Below are 15,993 nucleotides of genomic sequence, written 5' to 3'. Positions count from 1 at the left end.
GGATGGTGACCTGGGGGAGGGAGTTGGGGTGCAAGAGGGACTGGGCTGCCAGAGGCAGGCATTGGCTGGGCGGAGTTTACCTAAGTGTCTCCTGGCCAACAAGTTGCAGCCCCAGCCCGCTTGAAAATACAGGCTGCTCCCTCCACTTGGTTCTCAACTCCAGGTGGGGGAAGAGGCTTGCGCTGCTCTACTCTCTCAGGCCAATCTCTCAGCTCTGATTGGCTGACTGTTTCAGCCAATAGGAGCTGAGAGATTGGCTAAGGTTAGTTCTTATTGTCTGGTTGTTTCTGGTCAATAGGAGCTGAGTATTGGGCTGGGGGCGGGGAGATTGCACAAAGCCTCCCACTACCTGCAGAGCAGAGAGCCATAGGGGTTGTGTTTTAAACCACGGCAGCTGCATGTGCTTGAGGGTCCCAGTAGTGTGGTCTGTGGGCCAGATACGGTGGCTTGGTGGGCCAAATCCAGCCCCTGGGCTATATTTTGCCCAGCTCTGTTTATATCCTGGTGTGAGTGATTTGATCTCTGTGTCTGATTTCTTATTGATAAAGCGATCGAGTTATATTTTCCTACTTAATAGGTATATTGTGATACATAATTTGAAATCCTTGGTGAGTCTCAAGAGATTTTGGCAGAGTGTGAACCTGATCTCTATCTGTATTGCTTAATTTTAAGAGGAATGTGATTAGAAGGCTTTCCAGTTTGCAAAGCACAAGTAGTGAAAACTGTGATTCGGTGTTCAGAAGGACCTTACTTTTGTCCATTTGTAAAGGGGATGGATGAATATCACAACTTTATCAGCCTCTCTTAAAAGGAGTCCATTCTATAGTCTTCAGTTCCTCATAGGTAAAGCTGTGGGCGGAGGAGCAAGAAAGTGTCTTGGCCCCATCCCTTCCATCCAAGAACCCCGCCCCTTTTGGCGGCAGTAAGAATATTCTGGGTATTATTTTCTATCCCTTTCTTAATAATTCCTAGCAACCTATTTGCCTTTTTGACCGCCGCTGCACACTGTGTGGAAGTTTTCAGAGAACTATCCACAATAACTCCAAGATCTCTTTCCTGGTTTGTCATAGCCAAATTAGCCCATCATACTGTACATATAGTTGGGGTTATTTTTCCCGATGTGGATTACTTTACACTTATTCACATTAAATTTCATTTGCCATTTTGTTGCCCAATCACTCAGGTTGGTGAGAACTTCTTGGAGTCCCTCACAGTCTGCTTCTGTCTTGACTATCCTAAACAGTTTGGTATCATCTGCAAACTTTACCACCTCACTGCTTACCCCTTTCTCCAGATCATTTATGAATAAGTTGAAAAGGATTGGTCCCAGGACTGACCCTTGGGGGACACCACTAGTTACCCCTCTCCATTCTGAAAATTTACCATTTATTCCTACCCTTTGTTTCCTGTCTTTTAACCAATTCTCAGTCCAAGAAAGGACCTTCCCTCTTATCCCATGGCCATGTAATTTACATAAGAGCCTTTGGTGAGGGACCTTGTCAAAGGCTTTCTGAAAATCTAAGTATACTATATCTACTGGATCCCCCTTGTCCGCATGTTTGTTAACCTCTTCAAAGAACTCTAATATATTAGTAAGGCAGGATTTCCCTTTACAGAAACCATGCTGACTTTTGTCCAACAAATTATGTTCTTCTACGTGCTTCACAATTTTATTCTTTACTATTGTTTCGACTAATTTGCCCAGTACTGAAGTTAGACTTACCGGTCTGTAGTTGCCAGGATCGCCTCTAGAGCCCTTTTAAAATATTGGTGTCATGTTGGCTACCTTCCAGTCATTAGGTATGGAAGCCGATTTAAGGGATAGGTTACAAACCACAGATAATAGCTCAGCAATTTGCCATTTGAGTTCTTTTAGAACCCTTGGATGAATGCCATCTGGTCCCGGAGATTTGTTAACATTAAGTTTTTTTATTTGTTCCAAAACCTTCTCTAATGACACTTCAATCCGGGACAGTTCCTCAGATTCATCACCCACAAAGTACAGTGCAGATTTGGGAATTTCCCCAAACCTATTACTTAGTTCTTTTATAAACTCTGTTATAGTTTTGGTTTCACAGTATCCCCTTTCATGGAGTTCCATAAGTTTTATTTAGTACTTCCTCTTGTTTGTTTAAAATCTGCTGATTGTTAACGTCATTTAGTGACTCTTAGTTCTTGTGCTACACGAAGGAGTAATTAGTATTTCCTTATTAACTCCACACTATTCGTGACTTTATTGACCCCCCCCCCTTAGTTGTCTACCAGACTGAAAAGTCCTTGTCTTTTTAAACTCTCCTCATACTGAAGCTGTTCCATATCCATAATAAAATTTATTTCCTTTCTCTGTACATTTTCCAGTTCAAAAATATCTTTTTTTGAGATGGGGCAACCAGATCAGTAGGCATATAATGGATTTATATAGAGCCATTTTAATAATTTCTGTCTTGTTTTCCCCTTTCTTTATTAATTGGGACAGGCCCTAAAAATAGGGACATTATGGGATTTTATGGACATATAGAAGTGCTGGATTCTACGTTTTGTTTGAATTCTTCTTGTTCCCCAAATGCATACAATGAAAAAGAAGCAAATACAAAAAAATGAAATGGTGCAAAATAGTGATGTCAACATGTATTCGACTATGCAATTAACTGATAAGCCTAGGTGCATTTCCACCCCTCACCCTCCCGCCGTATCAGAGACAGCAAGAGACGGGGGAGCAAGTGATGGTGGCTGGATCTGCCTGCCTCAGAGAGAGAGCCAGCAGTGCAGAGGTGAGCGGGATAGGCTGGAGCAGATATTCACAGGGAGCCGGTTTTCAAACCAGCTCCCTGAACATATTGGCTCCGTAGACCTGTCTGCCTCCCCCTTGCTGCCTCCTACAGAGGTGGGGGGCAGGCAGGAGCCGGTCTTGGGGGGTGCCATCTCCCCCCCCCCCCCATGCTACTGCCTCTGTCAGAGGCTGCAATAAGGATGAGGGAGACGGGAGAGGCTTCTGTAAAGTAGCCTGTCTCCGTGGGGAGCTTGGGCCTCCCGTGGACAGGGGCTGGTGCCATCCTGCACTGCGACTTCTATCAGCATGGGGTACTAGGCAGCAGCACAGGGTAACAGGCAGCTGGTTCATGAGGGGAGCTGGTTTTTAAATTGGCTCCCCTCTCGGACCACCTCTGCCTGCCACCTGGCACTGCTGCCTCTGATACAGAGGCAGCAACGCAAGGTGGCAGGGGGCTCCCAGGTGTGGGGCAGGGAGCACACGAGCTGCCAACTCTGCCCTCGGGGACAATCAAATAGTCATGTAACTGCTAAGATTTCATGCAGTTACACGACTATTTAGTTACATAATATCTAACTTCCCTAGTGCAAAATTGCTTATGTGGCGAGCTCCTTATCTCTGTCCACAGTAACACTGATTTGCCTTAAGAGCTAGTCATAAGATTTCAGGACGCTGTAGTCTAGTTCTCTAATGTGATTCTTCCCTCCATTGGAAGTGTCTGTAACCTGAGTCCACTCGCAGCCCATAATTCTGAGGCAGATCTGGAAAATACTGAGAAATATATCTCAAGAGGGAAAATAATGCTATCTATAGTGGGGCTGATTTACTCCAGGCCTCTGTGCCACAAAAGGGGAAAGCACTGAGTCTGGGTGAGTAAGAGGATTTGCCTTTCCACAGTGGGTAACTATAAAAATCAGCCCATAAAATTTCCAGATAGAAGTCATAACTCAGTTTAATATTTAGCCAGAGGTTATGTCATAGAAAACAATATTCTGTACATAGCTATCTTAATACTGTTGTACATTAGGAAAAGAACTGGAGACAAAATATTTATTCATCCATAATTCATAACAAATACTAATAATTCTAACATTCCTGGCTTGAAAAGCAGTAAAACTTCAGAATGTTCTAATCATGGAATGAGGCTAGGAAATTAATTTCTTGAAATACATCTCAAATTTTTTACATTTTCCAAAATGTTTTACATATTCCATACCCTCGACAAAAAATTAATTTCCCCAAAACGGGTAAATTAAACACAGTTTTTCTGGAACAGAAATGAAAGATGTTGATAAACTAGAGAGGGTTTAGCCATGAAAATTATTAAAGAATTGGAAAACATGTCTTATAGACTCAAGAAACTCAGCCTGTTGGCATAACAAATAGAAGGTTAAGGGATGACTATCACACTATGTAAGTACAGGCTCAACCTCTCTAGCCGGGCAACCTCAGTACCAAACTAGTTACGTTTTTGAATCAGGGCAAGTCAGTGCATAGAGCCAGAAAGTCTCCATAGGTATGGGAAGTATGGGTGTAGAAGATTCTGTAGCACCTCCAGAGCTGGAGCCCAGCATGACTCCACCCACAGGGTCACTGCCACTTGGGGCACCACCACCAGCCCCCTTCCCAGGGTCCTAACTGCTGGGTCTTCTGCAGTAGGATCTCAGCCACTGGATGCTTGGCTCTACTCCTGGACTCTGCTGGAGCTCTGGAGCTGCCCCTGCTATGGTTCCAAGCAATGAGGAGCATGGACGGGGTAAGGGCTGGGACCCCGAGTGGTTGCAGAGGGGCTGGCTGCTGGGAGCTGGAGCCATTACCAGCTCACCTGAATTGCTAACATCTTTGTTCCTATGAAGCTAGCTGCTTTTCCCCTTGTAGGAACACGTACTTTCTTACGGTTACTTTGGGCAAAAAACATAAGGATTTGATTCTTTTGCTTCAAATTATACACTGTAGATGGCTCTATTTTGTAAAACTCACACAAAGCACGTGCTGATGTGCCCTTTTACAATTTCTTCAATTCCATCTTTTGCTGTATTGATATTGGCATATGCTTATGTTTAGCAGCATTACCAACACAGCTACTGCTTGCTGGTCAATTAGAAGACATGTCTGGCGTAAATTACAGTTAAATACAGCACAGAACTCCGAGAGCCAGGACAGGCAGGACTTTGCCTGACCACAGGAAACTAGTCTCCACCCACTACAGACAGACATCCAGCTAACTCCTCATCTGGGGAAGGAGTGGAATGCTCAATCCTCCCTTCCTCTCCAAGCCCTGTCCTCACTCCTCCTGTTTACCCCAAAACCCCACCCTTCCTCTTCCCGCCTCTGTTCTACATTATCCTGCCTCTTCTCAATTCTTCCCCGCCTCCTCCCCTGAGTGAGCCCCTCCCTGTCTAATTTCCCTCCTTCCCTGAGCTTGAACACTGCAAACCAGCTGATTTGCAGTACTCAGGAAGCTCTGACAGGAGGGAGGGGAGGAGATACTGAGTGAGGGAAGGAGTTGCTTCCGGACTGTGTATGTTGCTAGAGGACAAAATTCTGGACTAGAGAGGTATGTCCTGTATGTATACAGGGAACAGAATTTTGATAATGGGCTTTTCAGTGTAGCAGAAAAATATATAACAAAATCCAGTGTCTGAAAGCTGAAGTTAGACAAATTCTGACTGGAAATGAGGTGCACTCCTGTTGACTTCATTTGACATGTGCAGCATCTTTGAAAAACAGGCCAGAGTCAGTTAAGGGGTCTAAATATGAACTTGGGTGCCGGAAGTGTAGGCACCTACATTTGAAAATTTCCATTTCTGTTTGCACTATTGTAAAGTATCTAGGGATGTTCAGCAGCTCAGGTCACTGAACTACATAAACACTATGGCTACGTCTAGACTGGCATGATTTTACGGAAATGCTTTTAACGGAAAAGTTTTCCGTTAAAAGCATTTTCGGAAAAGCACGTCTAGATTGGCATGGACGCTTTTCCACAAAAACACTTTTTGTGGAAAAGCATCTGTGGTCAATCTAGACGCATTTTTGTGCAAAAAAGCCCCGATCGCCATTTTCGCGATCGGGGCTTTTTTGCGCAAAACAAATCTGAGCTGTCTACACTGGCCCTTTTGCGCAAAAGTTTTGCGCAAATGGGACTTTTGCCCGAATGGGCGCAGCATAGTATTTCCGCAAAAAGCACTGATTTCTTACAGTAGGAAGTCAGTGCTTTTTCAGAAATTCAAATGGCCAGTGTAGACAGCTGACAAGTTTTTCCAGAAAAGCGGCTGATTTTCCAGAAAAACTGGCCAGTCTAAACACAACCTATTATATCCTTAGTTTTCCACCCATGACACTCAAGATTATGATTAGAAATAGGAGTGATATTTAAAAAAATAGATAAAATATAGAAATCACATATTTAAGAGCAATCTTGGATAGAGATGCATTCCTGAGTCAGAGTCCACGTGAGCATAGACAGTAGCCTAATGCTTTTCTGGTACCCTCAGTTTCTCTGTAATTTATACTTTAATTTAAAAAAAAAAAAGCATAAGCCTTATTGTTGCAAAATTCCCACCTCTCTGAATGTGAACCAATGTAGTATAAAATATGAGGTATAGTTTCTTTCAGTAGGGAACTCCAGCACTATTTCTAGTAAAAAAAAAAAAAAAAAAATTAGAAAACGAAACCTTGCAAGCTATTGACTACTCATAAACAAGGGCTGAAGATATAGGCCCTTTGAATTTAAGCAACTCAGAGAAATAACCACATATGCTCTCTGCTTCTGAATAGAATGGGGCACAGTGTTAGCACTCAACAACAATTTTATAATAATAAATAGTAATGAATAGAGATTCAGGAAACCTTTAGCCTGTACAAGAAAGTATTAATATTAAGAAAGGCTTGTGATATACCTTCAGGTATAGAAAGGACATTCAAAATAGAAATCAGAAGGAGTATTTGATGGAAGTGTGCTTGATATAACTTGAAACTGAGCACATCAAAATATATATCAATCATTTTAAAATTATTATATTCAATTAGGTGTTAGTGTAGTAGTATCAGATGAGAGAGAAAATTATAATCTTTTTCTTATTTTAAACTTCTGTAGAGGAAAATCGTCATACATAGCTGTCTATCTTCACTGATTAAAAACCCCTTCTTGCTACTGTAAAATAGGCAAAGAAAAATCAGTTTTGAGTTCACAGGTAAGTCATAGTATACAAAATCCAAGCTGCAATTTTTTTACAAAGTAGAAATGCTAATTCCAGACTTTCTGGGTGCTGACAATCCTCAAATGAAAAAATGATATATGTCAGATTATATTGGACTAATGTAGGCCATAAAAAGTGGTCATACATACCCATTCATCAAGGCCTATTGGTATTCCCATGGCCTTTCTCACTGAGATATGTAAAGCTGCCATTTGAGATTTGAGAATATATATTCTCTGAACACTATACTCATGACTCTGTTTCTGATATTATGTTCAGCTTCACTGTGCTTTCTGTTGTACTGGATTTAATTCTGAATCCACCTCCACTTTAGATAATGCTGCTTGGTAGTCAACTAGACCAAAGAACCTATAGGGGCATTACTGAAAGAAGTAACGGTTGCCCTGTGCAGTAACTGTGGTTTTTTGGAGTGTGTGCCTATGGATGCTGTATTACTTGTTCTCCTTCCCTACTACTTTGGAGTTCTCTGCCATGGTAGAAAAGAAATTCACTCTCACAGTGGTATGTAACAGTGAGACGGGACATGCAACAGACTAACCTGCATGCCCTATGCTGAATGGAGATTGCTATGAGAAATCTCCAATCATAGATGCAGGGGGCACTAGCACACCTAGAATGAAGCACCTATAGGGACACACATTTGAAGTAGCACAATTACTGCTGAGGGTGAGTGACCATTTCTTCCCCCAGATGGAACTCCCATATTAAAGACGGAGATGCCTCCATTCTGCTTCAACTTGATGCAAATTAAATCTGTCTGTCCAGATTCTGACAAATTGTCAATGTGATTATTAGATGAGCATATTTGGGCAAACTGATAGAGAGAGAAAGAGATTTTCTAGTTAATTATTAGAGTATCTTGTCAATTACAGTCATAACCATGAAAACTGAGGGCCCAAATCTAAGTTAGATGCTCACCTAAGTGTCTCAAAAGGAAAGCAGAATTGAAGCAAAACGGGCAAGTTTCCAAGATTAGATTCTATTCAAAAACCTCATTTGTTTTTATGTGCAAGAAAGTCCACGTCACTGAATACTTTTTCCTGATCAGAATGACCATGAATAATTTGTTTGCAGTGTCTTTTACTATGTACTATACACATTAATTCATAGATTTCAAGGCCAGATGGGCACAATGATCATCCAGCCTGATCTTCTGTATAATACAGGCCATAGAACTCCTCCCAAATAAGTCACAGAGCATATTTTTTTAACATTAAGATTGGTTGTTTTTCTAAAACTGTCAGTAGTAACTAATAGAGTCCATTATTAAATATTTGTTCCCCATATAGGTATTTATAAAGTGTAATCAAGTTACTACTTAACCTTCTCTTGTTTAAACTAAATAGATTAAGCTTCTTGAGTCTATCACTGTGTCATGTTGTCTAATCCTTTAATCATCCATGTGACTCTTCTCTGAATCCTCTCCAATTTATCATTCTCCCTCTTGAATTGTTGACTCCAGCATCAGTCACAGCAGTGCCAAAGTCAGAGGTAAAATAACCTCTTTATTCCTAATCAAGATTCCCATTTATGTATCGAAGGATTACATTAGCCCTTTTGAGCACAGTATTGTACCAGGAGGACATGTTCAACTGATTATCCAAGTTGACCCTGACATTTTTCAGAGTTATTGCTTATTTGTATTTGGCTGTTGGCATGTTTTTTTTTTTTTAAAGGATTACATTGGAGATTTTCCTTTTCAAATTTAGAATTAATTAGACTGAAGCCAAAACTTTCTTTTAAAAATTAAATATATATGTTAATTTTTAAAAAAGGGTTTATTTGAGACTGCCTATTTCTGCTATGAGAGAGGCTTCAATGGGACTATTCTCAGCCCCAGTTCAGTGGGATACTAAACAGCTTAACTTTTTAAGTACAAAAGGTCCCATTTATATGAGTGGTACCACTTGTGCTTGAAGTGAAGCACATGCTTAACTACTGTACTAAACTGAGATCCTAGTAAAGTGAAGCAAGTGCATGAGACTATACAAGATTGAGGCCTACAATTAAGAAATTCATTCTGGGTTGAAAATTAGTGGAGAAAGTGCTAGATTTTTAATATCGGTTTCAAAATATATTTTAAAATATATATTTCAAAATATTTTTCCAGGTAAACGTATTTTCAGTTTTGTTTAATTTACATTTTTTAGTTTTATAGAATGATGTCCAAGAATTCTAAATTAAAATAGATAACTTGTTACTTCTCATTTCCTGTGAAATGGATTACTTTTGATTTTTCTTTCCGTAATCTGCTACTTAATCTTAGAACTCTCTGCCCATACCATTAGTATAGATAGTTATTCTAACACTGCAGATGTTCTAACACTGCAGCTAACCTCTGATTACAACTCCATCTACAACTCTTGCCTCTGCCCATGACAAACCCAGGCTTGCCATGGACAGATGCTGCTCTGCATCCCATGGAGCAGCCTCTGTCCATAGCAAGCTGGGACCCTCCCTGCACACAGAAGCTGCTTTGCAGCAGTCTCCCCTGCCTGCCCGGCACTGCTTCTTCTGGTAGAGACAGCAGCACAAGAGGGCGGGAGGGCAGGTAGCACTGCAGAGAAGGTGCTAGAGGGAAAACGGGCTTTTAAGCAAGCTCCCCCTATCACTTTTAAACCTCCTCCCCCCATCACTGGCTCCTGCTTCCTCCCCATTGCTGCCTCTGATACAGAGCCTAGGCTTATCAATTAATCATATACATGACTATTTGTTTACATCCCTAGTAGAAACAGCCAAATATGAGCTCCTCGTGCCAGGCAGAGTTGTGTGCCTCACAGTGTGGTGGGAGTTTAGACCTGCCTATAGAACCTGTGTCCCCAGAATCTCCATGCTAATATGCACGGGTCAAGTTGCAGTGCATGTGCTTTGGCCACCCTGAAGTCTGTTGTTTTGGCAGCTGCTTTTCCAAACTCAATAGCTGATGCAGGGGATCTGTACGATGGTTGGGGAGTGTGTTACCTAGGGGGAGTTTGTGGTTCCCTTTCAAAGTGAATCAGTATTGGGCCCTTCCTTCCTTCAGCAGGGGTCCACTGGGCAGTGATTTCCTGGGGAACACCTGCCTTCAGTCAGCTGTCTCCACAAGGAGCTGAAGATCAACAGTCTGCCATCAAGAAGTTTCTCCTTCTTATGGTTTTTACTTCGACCTAGATTTTTTTGTACAGGTACAAAATAATCTTTACATAACCTTGAAGTTTCTACTGGGAAAAAGTTTAATTTTAATTTTCAGCAGTTTTATTGCCAGAAAAAATAAGGTTAAGTTACCAGTCCAAGAACATGCAGCAAATCAAAGGCAGAGTTGAGAAGTTTCTGTTTTCCCAGACTATGCTGCATTTCTGAATACCCAAAGTATGTAATTAGCTTAGAATATTAGTTACAAAGGGTTAAAAGTACCAGAACCCCTACTGATGCCTGGGAATCACTTGTAAGTATTGTTAAAGCATGTATAGATGTTCTTTAAAATGTCCTTGTGGCACAGAAAGAATCTCTCTTTTTTATATAGTTATTTTAAGTTGTACAGGTTAACCAGCTAATAGTGTATTAAATGCATTCAGCTAAATGATGGTATGATAGTCTTTCAGAATTGTGCCAGTAACAGGCGATATTAAATTATCCCGTTCATGCCCCTTGTTTCACCTAAAATTGCAGATCCCCTTAGATCATTTACATAGTTTTCTGAGAGAGAGAGAGAGAGAGAGAGAGAGAGAGAGAGAGAGAGAGAAATTATGAAAATTAAAAAGCGCTTATTGAACTAGGTGGAAAGTAAAAACTCAGTGTATTGCTATGCTGTTTATTATCAGTAAAATTAAATGTTTGGAAGTAACCAAGGAACCATATCAGATTTTCATAATCTATTGAAAAAAGTCATTTACACAAAAAGACCTTTTAATATTATTTAAAGATATTTGTGGCTTTTCTTCTCTCACAACCAACCATTTTTTTCCCTTACTCACTTCTTCACGAAAGCCATAATGCTGAATTAGTGACATGACATTTCCATGGCAATGCACTGAGGTAATAAACACAGGATTAATTCACTGGAAGATCATTTATATAAAAAAGATGGGTTATGAAAGTCTATTCATATCCAAATATTTGAAATAATAGAGAAATTGAGGCAGAGAAATGGCCAAGAAAATTGCTTTTTTTATTATATTCTCCTTGTTCAAGTTTGATATATTGCAAGTCATTTTTAAAATTATTCCTATAAGTACTTGCTTTCTGGAAGCATATGATTACACAGAAAGAAAGAAAATAATGTGGTTGAATAGTAAAAGAAAAAGACTGAAAATTAAGAAGATCTAGGGTCTTGGATCAGCTCTGCAAGTCTCCTTTCATGACTGTGGACAAATAGCCTGTCAATCAATGCCTTGAGAAAGATGAATATAAGGAGTTATAACTGTAAAACAATACAGTGGCAGAAAGGTTTCAGAGAGCAAATAATCCAAAAGGGAAAAACCTAAAAGTTTAGTTTATAAAATTACAACTAAATTTCTTTTTACTCTTAATTTTAATAAACAGTAAGAACTGAATTGCTACTTTAAGTTTAATATTGTCAGCGCATGTGAGAGTGTGAATAGACATGCATGCACAAATATATCAACAATTCATTTAAAAATTCATTTAAGGTGGCAAAGGGCAAACCCAACTCAGGAAATGCAACATAAATACAAAGTATATTTATCATTTTCTCACCTCCCTCCCCATCGTCTGTTCAGAGAGACACAGCATCCCTGATTAGGGATGTAAGCGAGTAGTCGACTATCCGATAAGCATATGCTTATCGGATAGTTGACTCGATTAGTCACTCCTCTCCCCCCCTTGCTGCCTCTATCAGAAAAAGGCAGCAAGGGGGGGAGCGGGAGCTAGGTTAAAAGCCAGTTTCCCTAACAACGTCTCCATGGGGGAGGGGGCAGGGGAGAGCAAGGAACTGGCAGCACTTCCACCTTTTGAAATATAGCAAGTGTGGGGCTCTTGCTACATTTCAAAAGCAGAAGTGCTGCAGGAGCAGGGGGTGAGTGGGAGACTCAAGCAACCACCCGCTGGCCCTGCGCTCCCTGCTTTTGAAACGTACAAGAAAAGCAGAGAGCGCAGGACCGGTGGGGACTGCTTGAGTCTCCTACTGGCCCTACGCTCCCCACGCACGTGCTTTGCTTTTGAAATGTTGCAAGAGCTAGCAGGGCCCTTATCAACTAATCAAATAGTCGATGCAAAAATGATTACTAGGGGTATCCAACAACTAGTGTTCTTAAGGATAATTTTTGTCTGCATAATATATTGTTTCCAAAATAAAATACAGTTCAGTTTTCACTGTTTACTATGAATTAGACATAAAAAGATTCATTTTCCTTTTAGATGGGTCATTGCAAGTGGAATGCATAAACTGTATTCTTTGAAATGAAGTCTGTTATTTGACAATTAAAAAATTAAAATTAGTACAGTTTAATGAAGTATAGAATGTCCATTGAGGGACTGCCAGTTGCTTATAAAGAACAAGTGTAATTTAACAGAGAGGTATTGCAGTTTCTGTAGTTCTTGCTCCCAGTCTTTTTGTTGATTTAGAGAAACAACATATTGATTTTGGATAAAAAATCTGATGAATACTTCTGAGCCTATCGCTGTTCTTTTATGCTTTTGAACAGACAGTCTCATAACATGAGAAAAGAAAGAAAACAGAAAAAAGAAAGCTTCCCCCAAATCTTTAGTGATCATTGTGACTGCTAATCAGTCACAATTAGTCAGTATGCATAGCTTATGGAATCATTATTTTTCTTTCTGTCCTTTCTTGAGATTAAATTCCTTATTGCTTTGTACTGCAAAATAAATGGTACATGATTTTAGCAATGCTTTTTAGCTGCTCCACTGTTATCAATATAATCAGATTCATTTTCAGAATATATGTGTAGCTATAAAGAAGCATTAGTGTACAAAAGTTGTATTAATTTGGAAATAAATAACAATTCTTACGCTGTCTCAGTGGTTTTCAGTAGCAAAATTTGTGTATCTGTTATTCTGAAAATACTGTTAAATTTGTAATGTTATAAGTAGCACTTAAGAATTCATAAAAGCATAAGGTTCTAAATGGTCAGATTAGGAAGTGTTCAGATTAGGGATGTAATAGCGTAGTCGATTAATTGATTAACCAAGCAAAAGTTTATAGGTTAATGCTATAGACTACACTCATCCCTCACCTCACCTCCCGCCCCGCCCTCCCCGGCCAGTACATTTTTTAGCAGGCTGCTTACGCCAGATCCAGGACCTACCCACACTGCAGCTCTGCCTTTAAAGTGTATTAGGAGCCAGGTGGGCTGGCAGCCCAGCTCAGTTCCAATTTGCACCCCACACGTGGGGTGATGGACAGCCGGTGAGGAGTGCTGGCTTTTAAACTGGCTACCCTCACAGACCAGCTCCTGCCTGGTACTTTGTGCTGCTGCTTCTGTATCAGAGGCAGCAGTACAGAGGACTACTCGAGAGTGGGGCTGGAGCACAATGGCTGTCAGCCTCAACCCTGGGGACTATAGAATAATTGAGTAACTGATAAGAATTCATAAGGTTAATTGGCTATTCAATTAACCAGTATTTAACATCCCTAGTTCAGATTGTCTATAAACAAAATGCTGTTGTTGTGTATGTATTATAAGAATAAAAAACATTAGATAAAATGAAAAAGCATTGTCCTAAATAATGTGAAAAACTTCTAACTATCTTATAAAGGAGAATGTTTTTATGTATATAAAGGAGAATGTTTTTATGTTTGTGCTCTAATAACTTGGACACTATAAGACCTACTGCAACCAAACTTTCCATGGGATAACCTTTCCTCCAGGAGAAGGTTTTAAGGTATTGTGGGAGGAAAGAGATGAGAGACCTTCGCCTCTCCCCAGGGCTGCATGGAGCTTGGCAGTGCAGGGAGAAGTGGCTTCCCTGCTATTGCTGGAAGCTTATGGAGGCCCCTCTTCAATACTGCGATTGGCTTGGGGCCCAGCAACCGACCAATATGCGGGCGGGTTGCTGCTGGTGCTCGCTCTAGGCAGAGGGGGTGGGGCTGCTGTTACCGCTCAGCTGCCACTTTGAAAAAAATGTCCGGAAGGAGGCGCATTGGGGACCTGGAGGTGAGAGCGGGGGAAGGGGGAGAGGGCTGGTCTGGGGGGGGGCTGGACTGTTGGGGGCAAGTGGGGGGTAGGGAGGGATTGTGGGGGCTATATTGTTGGGGGGCTGGACCATTGGTAGCGAGTAGGGGGAGGGCAGGATTGTGGGGGGTTGGGGCTAGACCATTCGGGGCAAGTGGGGGGAGGGCAGGATTGTAGGGGGTTAGGGCTGGACCGTTGGAGGCGAGTGAGGGGAGGGGAGGATTGTAGGGGATGAAGGAAGTGTGGCTGGACAATCTTGCAGGGAGTGAGAGAGAAATGAAGCCTATGGGGGGGGGCTCCTTTGAGGGGCACTGGCCCAAGGGGCAGCACTGGATGATGCTGGGTGGGTAAGAAATTAATCCAAGGCCGGGGGGGGGGAAATCCCTCAAATCTGGGCACTGGTCCTGGGTTTGATACTGGATGATCCTGGAGTGGGGGGGGTGAGAGATGCAGTCCATGGGAGGGGCAGCTGGTCAAGAGGGTGGTGCTGGAGGAGGGACTGTAAAGGTGCCAGCAGACTCAGGTAGCTGACTCATAGTTTCATCAAAAAAGATGAGAGAAGAGTTTGAGGTGTCACCTTGAAATCTCTGATTCAGTAGGGCCAGCCTCATTGATTGAGGCATCGCTATACTCAACTCTTGGATGAGAATTTGCAAACCCAGCATGCCTATCCCCTACTTCCCTACCAAAAAAACATTAGCTTCTACAAGGATAATTAGCAAAAATACCATCTGATAAGAAGCAAAACATTGTATTATTGAAGAGGGGCCTCCATGTGCTTCCAGCAATGGTGGGGAAACAAGCCATGGTGATTTGGGAGCTCTCCCTTGCACTGTGCTTTTAATGGCTCCAAGTATCATGACATGGGAAGAAAACAGAGACATAGTTTCTATTGTGACTTTTGTATCTAAGTTTGCCAAGTCAAACAGCTCTGATTCTCAATATTGCAATGCCTCTTTTTTGAGTCAGAGATTTTGCTGTATGCAGCAGTAGAAAAACATGGGAGTCTGCCATAACAGCCAGATGTCAGGCACTGGCAGCTAAGGTGTGGCTGTAGGCTGTTAGAACCAGCTTCTGTTTTTCTAAATTTTGTTCCTCCGGTTTCCCGGGCAACGCTGGGTAAGTCCAGCTAGTAAATATCTAAAAAGGGATAAATATGTTGGATGAAATTTAATAATAATTGTAGTAATAATCTTAGGGTTTGTGTATACAGCAACATTATTTTGAAATAACTAGTGTTATTTCAAAATAACTAAGTTCACGTTTATACAGCAGGCAGTTATTTTGAAATAATGTTGAAATACTGTCAACCTAGAAGACTTCTTACTCCAATTCCTGTAACCCTCATTGTACCAGGAGTAAGGGAAGTCAGAGGAAGAGTGCTCTATTTTGAAATAAATGTTGAGTAGATGCTCCCAATTTCAAAATAAGCTACACAATTGGCATAGCTCAATTTGCATAGCTTATTTTGAGTTAAGCCCTGCTGTTTAGACGCACCCTTTGATGCTAAACCAGCTACTAGTCACTATTATGAAAGGACAAAATCTGTGGTTCCCAACATGTGATTGGTGACAGTACTGCAGGGGCTGGAAAGCTTTAAAATAAGGATCAGGCCCACCGCGGTGGACCTGGTCCTTACTTTTTTTTTTCTTTTTCCTTTCTTACTTTTCTTTTCCTTTTTTTCTTGGTTGGTGAAATTATAATAGATTGAAAAGGTATTCTCAAAAAGGTTGGGAATTGCTGGACTCAACCATTTAGAAAGACTAACAAACTTTTTTTGATCTTTGATCAAGATTCCACCTTGGCTGAGTTATCCACTGGACTTGACAAAAACATTATATCCAGCTTTGCTATGAGGAAAGTGGTGATTTTG

The 15,993-nt window shown here is 41.2% G+C and overlaps 1 protein-coding gene across 4 annotated transcripts in view; it reads left to right on the top strand.

Annotated features, from left to right (window-relative positions):
• The window catches only part of ANO10 (anoctamin 10), a 206,028-nt gene that overhangs the window by 86,240 nt on the left and 103,795 nt on the right, over nt 1-15,993 (top strand). The gene's annotated exons all lie outside the window — the stretch shown is intronic.

Source organism: Pelodiscus sinensis, chromosome 2 (assembly GCF_052426305.1).
Source record: "Pelodiscus sinensis isolate ZL-2025 chromosome 2, ASM5242630v1, whole genome shotgun sequence".
NCBI lineage: Eukaryota > Metazoa > Chordata > Testudines > Trionychidae > Pelodiscus > Pelodiscus sinensis.
The sequence above is the reverse complement of the archived record's forward strand: the minus strand, read 5'-3'. Positions and strand labels throughout refer to the sequence as shown.